Consider the following 16,277-nt stretch of genomic DNA (forward strand, 5'->3'; position numbering starts at 1 on the left):
TCTTGGTTATTGCTCTCTTGTGTGTTCCCCTATAGCAAGCTGTGCATTATGGGGGCACCCATGTGGGCATGCTCCTGAACTGGGCTGTGTGCACCCATAGACACACACAGTGCACCTTGGCTCTGCCCTGCCTCTGCCACTTCCTCCTCACAAGATTTGACTGACAGCAGCAGGAGCCTATGGCTCCCACATTTCTCAATGTGTCTTGCAAAAACAGGAAGAGAAGGGGTGGTTATACAACTGGGACAGTGCTGGATCAATGAGGGAGGCAGGTAAGAACTCTAAAAGTTTAAAAAACTAAAAGTAAAAAAAAAATTAGCCCAGGCTAATTTTCAGCTTTCAGCGCTCTCACGCTTTGAATGACAATTGTGCGGTCATGCCACATTATACCCATATACAATTTTTATCATTTTTTTCACACAAATTGAGCTTTATTTTGGTGGGATTTAATCACCACTGGGTATTTTATTTTTTGCACAATAAACAAAAAAATAGCAAAAATTTTGGAAATAAAAAGTTTTTCTTTGTTTCTATTATAAACGTGTGCAAACAGGTAATTTTTCTCCTTTACTGATGTGTGTTGATGAGGTTGCACTGATAGGCATCACTGATGGGCACTGATAGGTACCACTGATGGGCACTGATGAGGTGGCACGGATAGGCAGCAATGATGGGCACTGATAGGCTGCATTGATGAGGTGGCACTGATTAGGCGGCACTGGTGGGCATTGATGAGGAGGCACTGATGATGCTGCACTGATATGCAGCAATGATGGGCACTGATAGGTGGCACTGACTGACAGCACTGACAGGCGGCACTGCTAGTCTCCTCTGTGACATTTGCCGGTTATTGGCAGTATTTTCCAGAGTAAAGTACTGCCGATAACTGGCAACTGTATTTACTCGGTGATCTGCTGTGTCAAAATGCAACCACCACATCTAAGAATTAGTATGCAGTAATATAATACAATTTTGGTTTTAGGGTTTAAAACCCCTGTAATGATAGTATGGGGACAATCATAGTAAAATATCCATATGCTATTAAAACCTCTGTCAAAATGAAATCACAATGCAGAAAGTGTAACAAATTGTAAGGGACAGTAGTACTGCATGTTAAAGAATAAAAAAATAGAATAGGTAAAAAAGAATCTTCCCAGCAAGAATGCAGATACAAAAAAAAACCTTACAGAGGTTCCTACATTTCGCCATTCTCTGAAAAGTCAATTGTTTTTTGCTACAGTTTGTGTGCCCATTGGAGAGAGCTCCCGTTGTGATGGATGCTGTCACTTGGGACAGAAAATGAGAGCATATCTCTGTAATGGAGATAGATACAGCAGTAAAATCCTGGCAGCGGTTCTGATTCTTCATCACTCTATCCAAATTAAACATTTTTTGCTGAGGTTATACTAAAATACTTTCTACTTCAATCTGTTCAATAATCCCATCAAATCAAATTGAATATGTATGTATGTAGCAACCTCCTAGAATAGGTTGCTAGAGAGGTTTAGGTAAGTTTATTTCTTTGGCTTCTCTGTAATCATTAGAGCAGCTTGTGATTAGTTTTGGCTTTCCTGGGTCTCAATGGCTGCAGGCTCAGCTACTCCCCCTACCTTCTGGTAAATTGTAGAATGTAGTGGGTTAGGAGAGGCAGACCCTGGGCTTTATTATTCATGTGGTCTCAGCCAGGCCCTGACGGAGAGCATACCTAGTAGGTGGCTGAGGAGTGCATAAATATTATGGGGCCTAGAGTAGCAGGGCTCTTGTCCAGGAGGAAAAGACACCAGTCTGAAGGACTGAGTAGCTAAATTCTTCAGGAGTTCATCAAGGTCCCAGTTTCAAGAGACCAGGAGTAGGGGCTACTCTCTGAAAGGAGCCAATTCAAAGGGGGTTTACTGAGGATCTGGCCTGGAGGTTCACAGAAGTGTCTGGCCAGCATTGGATGAAGGTATCCAAGTACACAAGGACATTGTGAGTATAGGCTGGAGTGTGAGATCCATGGCAAGGCAAGGACTGTCCTCTGCTTACTTAGTGCACTAATTCTGAAGTATCCAAAAATTCATAGTGTTCCCTATCTAAGTTCAATGAGCATTAAATCTTAAAAAATAATTTCCATGAGTTGTGAGGCTTTGTTCTGCTATGTACCTGGCTGCCTTTACACCCACAGTGGAAGAGAACCTGGGAAAAATTGTCGGGGCACATATATTTAGGTGTATATATATATATATATATACAGTATATATACCAAAATCAATTTGTGAAAATTCAAATTCAATTGAGCTAATTACAGATGTAACAGGTAAGGTAGAGTAATCCCTGATGACATCATTGCGCTATAGTCAGCTCAATGACACCGCTGCATGTGAGGAGTATAGCTGGGGCTGTGTAGCCTGAGCTGTATACAGAGGATTTTAGGAGTGCTGGAATCTTTGTTTTTTATATGTTTAAGTGTTTTTAATCTGTTTTTAAACAAAAATCTAAATGGAGAGCACTATGTTTATTTTTACTAAGGAAAACATTTGTGTCATCCTTATCTGGAAATGTGTTACTGGTCAGGGATAAGGAAACTGGGAAACTGAATTTTGAGCTCTATTAGACCTCCTATGGTTTAGAAGTCCATCTTGGAGGGTGAGCATATAGTTGCACAGGCTGATAGAGGACAGGAATTTTTGTTGATTGAGGCACTAGAAGTAGATGATTTCACATTAACACTTTGATGGGTGGAGTTTGACATAGAAGATATGCCAATTTTTCACATTTGAAACTGAACTGTGTATAAGAGACACATGGTTTATATGACTTGAGAATTTAAATATTCACACATTGTTTTTTTATTTCTGGGACTTTGTGTATATTTACTGTTTATATATTTGCAATTTGATGTAAATTAAAGGGATTTATGTTCCACAAAGCCCTTTACCTCTTTGATTGATAGTTTATGTTCATGTGTTTGCCATACACATTAGTAGAAATTAGCATGTGGAGTTAGAGAACTTTCAAGAAGTGTGGGTCCTATTTCCAACTCATGCTTCTTTTCCTGATGTTTTCCTCAGAAGAAGAACTCCAAGAATACCCCAACCTCAAGCATGGTAAGCCAAAGCAGCTGCACTCTTTTTTTTAGGTTGTACCATTGTTGGGGCCCACATACCAAAAAAGAAGTGCTTTCTTACTCAACTGCTCACAGCCTTCACTTAGTTCTACTCCAGTCTTTTTCCATGGTCTCCCTCAATCTATGACACCTATTTTATGAATCTGACATGGAGGAAGATGACTCAGACCTACTGCCTACATGTGCTCACTGTCAACCAGATCAGAACTCGAGCACAATGTCACCTACTTCAAGGCCTCCTACAAAGTCAGAGATGGAAGCTCTTAAGGAGGATGTGGTACAGAATGTTTCCCATATTTATGACTCTGGAATTTGCAGAGATGAAGAGCAACTGGCTACTCACCATCCAGTCCGTAATGACCCCACAGTACAGCTTCAAACATCATCTACCAGATCCATGATCAAGAGAACCGCTTCTGACAAAACAACAAAAGGGTGCGAGGGGCCCTGAGTTAGCACCACATAATCATCTTATACCCATGCTTCAATCAGTATTTAATCAATTCCTCCATGAAGAAAAGAATGCAGACCTGACAAGTGACCAAGTATACCATGCCTTGGTGTTGTGTGTTTTAGACCCAGGTAGACTAAGTGACAATATTTTTTCGGTGCTCTGGATTAAATAAGGTTTAATAATGTTAAAATTATTGTACTTGCCAACCTGTCTACATTCAATTTGCAGATGTGCAATGTGCTCAAAGACCATAGACTTATGGCGATGTTGTTGGCTATTCTACAGCCCTTTGCTTTATCATTATCTTTTCTCCTCTCTACTACACCATTAATGTTTTACCCAGGGCCATGACGTTCTTTGATTGTAGCCCTTAAGAATTCACAATCTACTGTAAGTTTCTAAATGGACTCTATAAAGAGACTGTTTTCTATTGCTATATAGTCAACTGGGCAGCCCTCTATCTTTACTTTGCTTTTGGTCTTGGCTCATATTGCAAATTAAACCTCTTGTTCTTAAATCTTTCAAATGATTACCTTTCTCCACAAGATACTTTGTTTTACAGTTTGACTCCACATCTCTTTTAATAGCTGTCATGCTTATTTCCATCCTTCAGACCTGCTTCCTTCAACTCTAGCTTCTGTGTAATACTTCCCTACCATTATTCTCTGGAACTACTCTTAAAGCATATCTAAACCCAAAACCAAAAAGATTACATATTGCAGCTTACCAATCCTTTAATGTGGTGGCTGCATCAGTTTTTTGTATTGAGTTGTTAGTTTGATTTTTTTTTTTTTTCCTTTATTTGTATCTGGTGATTTGGCCAGTAAGTATTTTATTTTTAAGCCTTATTTAAAAGACCAAGCTGTCTAGCAAAAGTGCAGTTATAGGGTTAAGACAAACCAGTTAACACAAACAGAACTGCTTACAATGGTAAGCTGGTATTCGTTTATATAAAACCTTTATCTCAAAAGGAAAAAACTTTTTCTGTAGCTGAACTCCCCTAAAAACCTATGTCAGACCCTCTGAATCATACCAGGCAACATTCCCTCAACATGGGTGGCACCTTTCCAGGGGAGATCCCCCTGGCAAAGCACCAATTTCCTATGTTGATGAGGAGTAGTGTTTCTTCTTTCAACCCTGGCCCAGTGGTTGAGGGGTTCTGCGAGCAGGGAGCTTATTGAAATTTAGAATTCCTTTCACCAATATGGGAGCCTCTAGATACCATGCACCCCTACTCATTTACAACCAAGTGCAATTAAGGACAGGGACAAGTCCTTAAAAAAATATCACGCTGCACATCCACAGTCAATTCCATCATCCACTGACATCAATCCACACTATATATGATAACTAAAGCCCTGCTGAAAAAAAACCCTGCCAAAGCTCAACACATGTCTGGTACCATTGCATCACTGGCTTAAAGGTCTGGCTGATAACAGCTTATATAAATAAAGGGACGTGGTCTCCTGGATGATGTCCTTGACCATATTTGGTAACTGACATCATGGGGATCCCTATGGTTCTGGTATGAATTATGGAGGAAACTATTTCTTTAAACTATACTCTGTTCCTTTGCTTCCATGGCTGGGAAATCCCAGTAGAGATGTGCAGAACAAAAATATTTATTTCGTTTTATTTTGGTTTCATTCATTAAGTCGATCATTTTGTTTTGTTCCAAATCTATTTGTATTTTTGGAAGTTATTTATGAAGATTCAGATTTATTTATGTTGTTAGGTTATTTCGGTGACTTGTTTGTGACTTCAACGCGACTTGCTTGTTACTTCAATGCGACTTGTATGTTGCACACTCCTACGCTCCACTCAGTTTTGACTTAGAGAGGAGAAGCCTCAGTATTTAACCATACCCCCTCAAGCCCCTCCCACTATTAGTACAGTTTGGCCATACCCACCATCCACTGCTGTGAGCTATACACATCACTATCAGCCCTGCCCCTACTCCACCTCTGTCCAATCCCAATTAAAAATAGGTGTGATTATTAGGATGTCCCCAGATTTTATTTTGAAAATCTGATCCCCTTACTATAATTGCATTCAGTTAGAAATTAAATTATTATTGTGGAAAGACCTAACAAGTAAACAAAAAGATGACTGTTAGTTGATTTGTGTGTCTATAAAAACTGGTTGACCATATAATGATGTGGGTGGCAGGTAACATTAGTGACTTGAAATTCCTCCATGCTATTCATCTCAAGCAGTACTGATTAGTGTCTGATTAGCCCCCCTCTCCTTCTCCAACCATCCAATACAATTGTATTTTACAAATAGTTTATCAATGTCGGACCCACTGTAACAGCTCACCAGATCACCACTGTCACTGAGTTGAAAACATAAAAAAGCAATGAAAGTCTTCCATTACCCACATCCTCTGCTCACTCTGCATTAGATGATTTCATCAGTTAGAAAAACAGAGAAATTGAGTAAGTGAAAACTTCATCTGCAGAATTCTGTGTTTACAAATCAATGACAGCAGCAGTCAGGTGAGCTGTTAGAACAGGCCCCACATTGATGGAGATCTGGAGAGGGCCAGGTGGTCCAATTGAACTGCTTCTTGGTGTGTCTTACAATGGAATTCCAGGACACAGCCTTGGATACAGCCATCACAAGCCAAATGATTGAAAAGCAGGACTGTTCCAACAGTTGGTACATATGCATTGCCATCTAACTCCTTGCTGTCTCAGAAGAAGAGCCAGAGTGCTGACAGGCAATGCATGGTGAGAAAAGTGTAAATATAGTAAAATGAAATAATGAAAGGGGTAGTCTAGAAGACAAAGGGAAAGTATGCTAAAGCTTTAAGTGGTTCTAAAGGCAGAAGGTTTTTTACCTTAATGCACTCTCTGCAATAAGGTAAAAAACCTTCTGTGTGCAGATCCCCCCAGCCCTCCTTATACCTACCTGAGCTCGATTGCAATTCAGCTCTACGACTGAAAGCTGCATCACTCTCCATTCCCTCTCTCTTCTCTCTAGACTTTGTGGTAGCAGCAGGAGCTATTGGCTGCTGCCATTGTCAATCACACTCTGTGAAGAGAGAGCAGGGCTGGGGCAGAGCCGTGCTATGTGTATCAATAGACACACAGAATATGGCTTGGCAGTTGACCTGCACAAATGCCCCCATAGGAAGCAGCTTGCTATGGGGGTACTTGGAAGGGAGGAGGAGCCAGGAGCAAAAGTGGGGGACCGCAGTAGAAGAGGATTACGTCTGCTCTGTACAAAACTATTTTTTTTCTATTTACCTTTAGAATCACTTCAAGCAAGGGAGATGAAAACTGAGAAATAAATGAAAGAAAAATAATGTGGGGGAATAGAAGGAAAAAATTATTTTTAGAATATCAAAAAATGTAGCAATAACTTTCCAAATCCAATATGTAAGAAAGAGAAATGATGAACAAGAAATATAATTTCACATCTTGTACAGCAGTGAGATTTTTCTTACAAGTAAGAAACATGAAAATGATAAAGCAGTATTTAAGCCTCTGGGAGACAGCATGCTAACGGTACAGATCTGAAATGGCATCATTTCTCAATGCAACCATTTTCTATGTACTCAAAGTATCCTAAAAGATAGAGGCTCCCACAGAACTGAAAGTCAAAATATTTTAAAAACAAACCAGTATATGTCCAGTATAAGTGTATGGTCAATGGATGAGATCCAAAACCAGATGCAAAACCCACACAAAGTATCCTCTAAAACACAAACATTATTGATGAAAACAATGAAAAATACCTTTTAGATCAATTACATGACACTATCACCCCATGGATGTAACCACAGATTAAAATTCATATAAAAACTACCCCCCCCCCCCAAAAAAAAAAAAAAGAAAACAGTATCAATACAGCAATCCCTATATAATTATCATCCATTAGGAAACTCAAACAGAACCCTGGATTACTCTGACATAGATCATTAAACCATATTATATATATATATAATATAATTTTTTATTTCACAAAAACAAATGCAAAATAAAATGCATAGCCATACATAATACAAAGTGCAAAAATATGAAACTTTATAACACCAGTAACCAACACCATATTTACTATAAATAATTTGTGAGAAAGAAATATGAAAAAATATATATTCAAAAAGTAAAAAGACAAAAAACCTAATAAATAAATACAGAACAAAAATACTAAGGCTATACAAATGTGAAAAGTGGTGTATTCCAGAACAGTGCTGCTTTATTTTTTTGTATTTTTGTACAGGGATTATTTTTAGTTAGTTTTGGGTAGGATGGTATTGTTGGTGGTGTTAAGTTTCACATTCTTGTACTTTGCATTATACACATCTACAGTACACATATATTGTACTGACAACTCATGGGGCCCCCGGGCAATAGGGGATCATGGGGCCCCTGTGCTTGCTCAAACTCAAAAAAGCCTATGAAAAAGGTACCAGGGGCATCTCATGGGGCCCCCTATTGGCCCCGGGCCCTCGGGCAGTGCCCGAGTTTCCAAATGGTCAGTCCTCCTCTGATTACACATTTGGTTTACTGATCCAGGTTGGTGTCATCCTGAGCTTTGGGGGAAAGGGGGAGATGTTGTGTGTTTTTATGTTTTCTTGTTCAATATGTTTATTGCAGTTTTAAAAAGGACACTCAAGGTAGCAAAATTGGAGATAATATACATAAGTTAGCAAAAACTGATGTAGCAAGTGCTACCGATGTAGCACTTAACAGTAGCCCAGCAGTGCAGGAAATAAAACTACACAGGGATGTTTTTTCTCTCCTTTGATTGAGTGGTATCAGCAGAGGGAAAGAGGAAGAGACTGTGTCCTGGATTAGCTGTTGCTGCAGCCTGGGAGAAGGGACTAGACCTCCATCTGCAAGGAGAATTGTGATTGCCTGCAGAGAGAGAGGAACAGGGATTGGTTGCAACCACAGCCCTGGAAAAAGAAATCTGCCTCCCTGAATTTAGAACTGGGGAGGAGCAGAAACAGATGAGGCATGTGGTCCCCTGAGAGTGAGTCCTGGCCCAGGAAACGAATATGTGGGACCTCAAGTCCCAAGAGGGAGAAGCTGTTAAGAAGGAAAGGAGGGATAGGCAAAGCCTGCATTAGAAGGAGGACAGTCCCATGTGGAGAGATAGGGAGAGAGTGCTGCTGTTGAGGATTTTGGCACTGCAGTGAAAATGCTGGTGCTGCACTGAGTGTAAAGCAGACTGGGCTGTGTGGGATCCTGTTGTGGTGTCCAAATCTGCATTGGTGTAGGACTGCAAGGCCCAGTGTGCTGTGAGATAGTGACTGTATCTGGTACGTCTGTTGCTTTATCTATGGCTTTTGTTTCTTTGTCCAAGACTGCTACCATCCAGGGGTGGACTGACCATTTGGAAACTCGGGCATTGCCCGAGGGCCTGGAGTCAGTAGGGGGCCCCATGAGATGCCCCTGGTACCTTTTTCATAGGCTTTTTGAGTTTGGGCAAGGACACAGGGGCCCCATGATCTCCTATTGCCCGGGGGCCCCATGAGTTGTCAGTCCACCCCTGACCATCACCCTCAGAGACTGCAAAAGTTAGCCTGCCCTTGCATCCATTGACTCTTTTCTGGATGCCAAAGTAGAGGGAGGAATATTTGTGACATACTCAAGAGTGGTGACAGCCCTTTGGCCACCATCTTAATTCCATTCCTGCCTAAACGGACAGCACTACTCTTTTCTGAGTAACCAAGGATTTATTCTGGGGAATGTTTCCCTTTTTCTTGTTGGGATCATAAAACTTTGTTTAAAGTGCTCCAACATAGACTTTGAGCCCCAACACCAGCTGCCAGCAGTTATTTACCATTGGCCAGAGGGAGGTTGATAAAGAGTGACTGTGTCTTTATAGCCCCTGTGTGCATCTACTATATTTAGGGCATCCCTCTAAGTCAGGAAGTCTACCTTTTGCCCTGCACCAGGGTGTTGGGTAAGCCATTATATGTGATTCTGACATTATTTCATCGGTAAGATGTGTTACTGTATACACTGTTTATTGCCATTTTTTGCCACTGTTTATTGGTATTATTGTTGCTGTCTTTCTGCATGTTGCCAGCATAAACAACCCTTCCTTCTGCCTCAATCTGTCAGAGAGTGTTGCACCACTTAGTGAGTTGCTAACACCAAAAACAGGGGAATCCAAACTTTAACAACTCCTTTAGGGGTAAAGGCCTGCACACATGATAAGAAAACTTCTGTATGAGGAGCGATCATCCGATAATCTGATTGTTAGCACACATCTTTCGAAAACCAATCACGACAGTTCATGCGTCAATATCTGACGGGATAAATGCGAAAATGTTAATTGTATGATACCAGAATGAACGATTTTCATTTAATCAGAACAGTAGTTGTCCGAAAAAAATTGAAAGACCAAGGCCACACATGCTCAGAAACAAAAGAATACATAATAAAACAGTACAATACATTACATCACTTCCGAAGATATATTCTGTAATATCATAATTTTTGTGACTTTAGCAACATCTTTGATGAATCTATTATATTTGATATAAGACTAGCATGCAAAAAAAAAAAAACGGACAATCATTCATCCAATATTCTCATCATGTGTATGGGGCTTCACCAATGTAGGCCAACATGCTAGGATGTATAAACAGAATACCTCACAGTCAAAATAGTAAAGTATGTTTGGATCTAATATCAAAATTGAAGTGAAAATTGATAGGAAAGGAGATAGGAGCAGGGACGACCAGTGGAATGGAGTGAAGGGAATGGACATGAAGGTAGGCATTGAAGGGAAGGGAAATCTAAGTAAAAGGCAGGGAATTTTCCCATATCAGGTGGAGTAATGTGAGCAAAGCTGGAATGCAGAAACTGCCCAGATTGTATATGTTTTTAATCTGTCAGTTACATATGTGGGGTGATGGACATTTGTATACAGATTGTATATGTTTTTAATCTGTCAGTTACATATGTGGGGTGATGGACATTTGTATACAGTCATGTAATAATGTTATGTTTTGCATTTTCAAATATTTTTTGTGATGCACTGTCCAGATATTTATTTTAAGGGGCATCAACAGTGAACATACCTCAAGAACCATTTTCAAAAGTCCAGTGCTGTGCAAGTCTGCAACAGCGCTGCTCTCTCTTCCTCTTCTCACAAGACACAGAGACAGCAATGGGAGCCATTGGCTCCTGCTGCTTTCAATCAAATTCTGTGAGTAGAAGGTGATAGAATCCTCCAGTCTTCCTGCAGCAAGGGTGAGATTGGTTGAATCACCATGGTCCACATAGTGCTACCAATGTGTCACCGCTCTGAGGCCTCCTACACCACTTATTGTAAGTCTGGTCTCCCACAGAGCTGTGTGCACCTAGACCAGGGGTGGGCAAACTTTTTGACTTGAGGGCCGCAATGGGTTCATATATTGGACCCGGGGGCCGGACCAAGAGTAGATGAATAATGTGTATGTGTCATCCATAGTAAGTATAGTAATATTCCCCCATAGTAAGCATAGTAATTAATCCCCCATATAGTAATTCATCCCCCATAGTAATTCATCCCCCATATAGTAATTCATCCCCCCTATAGTAATTCATTCCCCATATTAATTCATCCCCCATATTAATTCATCCCTCATATAGTATTTCATTCCCCATAGTACTATTCCCCCCCAAGTAGTAAGCCAAGTCCCCCCTGTGTCAATTTACTTACCTTTGCTCCGCGCGTTCCTCTCGCCGTGTTCCCGCGCCGTTCCGGTCTTCAGGGCGGACTGTGAGAGGAGCCTAGCTCCCCTCACGTTCGTTACGCTGCCCCGCCTACACACATCCTGACAGCCAATGTTTGCCTGCCCTGGCTGTTTTTTTTTTGTATCACGCTACGCGGGCCGGATTAAAAGGTCCGCCGGGCCATATGCGGCCCGCGGGCCGTAGTTTGCCCATTGCTGACCTAGACTGATGTTCTCACATGGGCTCCCATGCTGCCAAGAAACAAACATTTCCTGTGCACTCCGATAAAAGTTATTCCACTACTCCCCCTCCTTTTTAGTATCCTATGGGAATGTAGTGCAAGGTTCAATGAGCCCCTTTCTTTGGCTGATGTCCAGAACTTCAATTCTCATGATCCTAACCATCTGAATAGAAGTCTTTCCTGGCTATAGTTCTCCCCCTGCTGGATGGAAGGAATAGTGCAACACATCTGACAGCAGTAGAAAGTGAAATTATTTTGCCTATACAGAGGACAATGTCTCCTTCATGTTTCTGTAGTCCAGCACATGGCTACATTCCTTCAGGTAATTCTAGAGGAACTTTTCCTGTGATCTAAAGTAATGTTTTGATACCAAATTATTTATTTTAAAAAAGTGATCAAAGTTGACTTGTCTGTGTTAAAGACTTAAAGACTTAAATGAGGGTTATAAAAACACTTATAATGAGTACCCAGTGATTTCAAAAGTATGTATGAATAGCGTTTGAGGAAAAAAATCCAAAGGATAGGTAAGAATTAACTATTTAAAAACAGATTTTAACCTTTAGCACACCCAGGAGTGAGAATCAATGTATTAGGCATTTATCTTCCACGTAGCTGAGGATAGATTAGCATTACTCATGTCAGGCAGCCTAATATCTTAAACAGATGAGTACGCATAGGTGCTGAAACTATGATAATGTAATTTATATTATAATTAAATCAAAGATGTGCAGTTTAAGTAAGGCCAAGAAGATTGCAGAGGCAATAAAATTACCATTAGTCTGCTTGAACCACTTGTGCTCTTTTCATTTAATAAATATGTATGCAATATATTTAATAAAGGATAATCTTTTGTAGAACACTTTGCGATCTTGCTTTCAAACTTTTCCAATATGCTTGATATTATGGGCATGCACGCTGCTCTTAAATGAATACTGGTAATTAAAAAGAAATGATTTATAACCTTTAGGACTTTTCCACTCCTTGTTATTAACAATGATTTCCACTCCCTATTAATGACAATGATCTCTATGCATGTGTGCATGTATGATGAAGCAGTGCAAAGGGCAATCATGAATATAGTGCAGTAACCTATAGCAACTTATTGAATTTGAATTCCCTTCAAGTCTATAGTGAGTCAATTAAACACATAATATGACTTTAAGAGGAAAGTGTTCACTGTAGCAGATGCCAAGGAATACCTTTTTGTCACCACTTGTCCCCCCCTAGAGCATCCATAAAGTTCCATTTTCTGCTTGCTTTTGAGAGCATATATATGTACACCCCTACAAACATCCCACAATGATATATTTTGTGTCAAGGTTGTAGGATAATGCAGCAACAACTAGAAAGAAGGTCTGATGTAATCTGAGATCAAACACATTTCTCATAAGAAAAACGGAGGATGACATGCATACGTGATCAATGTCAGAATATAAAACCAGACAGCAGTGACTTATTGGTCAAAAAGGACATTTATGAAATCATAATAACTATACTCTTGGTCAGTGACATAGCCTTGTGTTAATTGGACACACTGACTTAGTTTCCTAAATTGTGCTGTCAGATTATTTGCCTGTGCATACTCAAAAGTCAAAAATGATAATTAGTGAACTAATGTTAACTAATATAAGAATGTTATTGGATGAACAATAACAAAGGATTCTATGTATTAAAGACTAGTTAAAGAGTATCCACTTAGCCAGGGGTGTCCCTAGGGTTGGTGGCACCCAGTGCGATAACACTTGGTGACACCCCTTCTGACGATGCCCACAGAATGGATCGGATCTGCGGATTGAGCATAATGGATCGGACTCTGATCCATTATGCTCAATCCGCAGATCCAATCCATCCTGCGGGGATCGTCGGCATGCAACCTATATGGGGTGACACTGGACCCGCTCCACGAAAAGGTAAGTTGTAAAGCAAACCGATGGTCCCCGCAGGATGGATCGGATCTGTGGATTGGGGAGCATAATGGATCGGACTCCGATCCATTATGCTCAATCTGCAGATCCAATCCATCCTGCGGGGATTGTCGGAATTCAACCTATACAGGGTGACACTGGACCCGTTTCACGAAAAGGTAAGTTGTAAAGCAAACCGAAGGTCCCCGCAGGATGGATCAGATCTGTGGATTGGGGAGCATAATAGATCGGACTCCGATCCATTATGCTCAATCTGCAGTTTCGATCCATCCTGCGGGGATCGTCAGCTTGCTTTACAACTTACCTTTTTGTGGAGCGGGTCCGGTGTCACCCCATTCGGTAGGTGTCACCCTGTGCGGCGCGCGCACCTGCCTAGGCACGCCTCCGCACTTAGCACAGGAGATGGAGAACATTCACCCTTGGAACTGTGCAGGAACTTGTAGTTAAATAATAAATACAAATTTCAGTATACAGTGGGGATCGAAAGTTTGGGCACCCCAGCTAAAAATTTCTATTAATGTGCATAAAGAAGCCAAGGAAAGATGGAAAAATCTCCAAAAGGCATCAAATTGCAGATTAGACATTCTTATAATATGTCAACAAAAATTAGATTTTATTTCCATCATTTACACTTTCAAAATAACAGAAAACAATAAAATGGTGTCTGCAAACGTTTGGGCACCCTGCAGAGTTAATATCTTGTACTGCCCCCTTTGGCAAGTATCACAGCTTGTAAACGCTTTTTGTAGCCAGCCAAGAGTCTTTCAATTCTTGTTTGAGGTATCTTTGCCCATTCTTCCTTACAAAAGTCTTCCAGTTCTTTGAGATTTCTGGGCTGTCTGTCACGCACTGCTCTTTTAAGGTCTATCCATAGATTTTCAATTATGTTGAGGTCAGGAGATTGTGAAGGACATGGCAAAACCTTCAGTTTACGCCTCTTGATGTAATCCCCCGTGGATTTCGGGGTGTGTTTAGGATCATTATCCATTTGTAGAAGCCATCCTCTCTTTAACTTCAGCTTTTTCACAGATGGCATCAAGTTACCATCCAAAATTTGCTGAAATTTTATTGAATCCATTTTTCCTTCTACTCGTGAGATGTTCCCTGTGCCACTGGCTGCAACACAACCCCAAAGCATGATTGATCCAACCCCATGCTTAACAGTTGGACAGAGGTTCTTTTCATTAAATTCTGTGCCCCTTCTTCTCCAAACGTACCTTTGCTCATTCCGGCCAAAAAGTTCAATTTTAACCTCATCGGTCCACAGAACTTGTTTCCAAAATGCATCAGGCTTGTCTATATGTTCATTTGCAAAGTTCAAACGATGATTTTTGTGGTGAGGACGTAGAAGAGGTTTTCTTCTGATGACTCTTCCATGAAGACCATATTTGTACAAGTATCTCTTTATAGTGGAATAGTGTACCACAACTCTAGTGTCTGCCAGATCTTTCTGGAGGGATCGTGCAGTCAAACGTGGGTTTTGAATTGTTTTTCTCACAATCCTGCGAGCTGTTCTGTCTGATATTTTTCTTGGTCTTCCAGATCTTGCGTTAACTTCCACTGTTCCTGATGACTGCCATTTCTTAATTACATTCCGAACAGAGGATATTGACATCTTCTTATAGCCTTCTCCAGCTTTGTGAGCGTCAACTATTTTCAGTTTCAGTTTTCTAGACAACTGCTTAGAAGAACCCATGGTGCTGATTGTTGGGGCAAGGTCAGATGAGTCTGGGCATTTAAAACCTTTGAGATTGACATCACCTGGTCTTCCCAGATGATTATTGAGAACAATCCATGACACTGGCAGGTCTCAGCTTGGTAAAGGGGGCAGTGCATGCTATAAATTCTGCAGGGTGCCCAAACTTTTGCAGACGCCATTTTTTTGTTTTCTGTTATTTTGAAAGTGTAAATGAGGGAAATAAAATCTAACTTTTGTTGACATATTATAAGAATGTCTAATCTGTAATTTGATGCCTTTTGGAGATTTTTCCATCTTTCCTTGGCTTCTTTATGCACATTAATACAAATTTTTAGCTGGGGTGCCCAAACTTTCGATCCCCACTGTATATATCATAGCGTGTAGATGATATAACTTTCGTACAAACCAACTAATATACACTTATTATGATTTAAGAGACATGTAGCAGAATACATGTTGGCCTACGTTTATGAACAAATTTAATTTTTAAATTTTTTAATTGAATATGTTTTATAGCAGAAAGTAAACAAATGCTTGTTTATTTTCAAAATTGTCATTTTTTTTAAATTTATATAATAAAAAATAAAAAAACCGTGGTGATCAAATACCACCAAAAGAAAGCTATATTTGGTGAAAAAATTATATAAATTTAATTTTGGTACAGTGTTGCATGACCGTACAATTATCAGTTAGAGTAGTGCAGTGCTAAAAAGTAAAAAATGGCCTGGTCATAAAAGGGGTATAATCTTCCAGAGCTTAAGTGGATATGTTGCACAAAAAAGAGCACACATTTACTAGGCAATAACTTAACACCATTACACCAAGTTGCTACCAATAGGAGAACTGCTAAACTTCTAAACACAGCTTACCATATCAGAATGTTGTACATATTTCAATAAACCACAGAAATATTTCTGCCACTATTTTGCTTTCCATTTATGGCTCACTATTTTGGAAAATATTTTCAAGCTAACTTAGAATATCTTGTGTTTTTTTACTTGTGTACGTTATGCCATTATCTGTGTGGTGTATTTTGGCTATTTTGCCAGATTTTTTACTTACTTGGGAGAGATATTGTTCACATTTCTCTGTAAATTCAAATTACATATAAAACACAGTGTGAGAGTTTGATGGACCGCCTGGTACCCCGCCTGGGTGCTTCCGTCAAAG

Source organism: Staurois parvus, unplaced genomic scaffold, assembly GCF_062004578.1.
Source record: "Staurois parvus isolate SC_StPar_1 unplaced genomic scaffold, SC_StPar_1.0 ptg000454l, whole genome shotgun sequence".
Classification (NCBI taxonomy): domain Eukaryota; kingdom Metazoa; phylum Chordata; class Amphibia; order Anura; family Ranidae; genus Staurois; species Staurois parvus.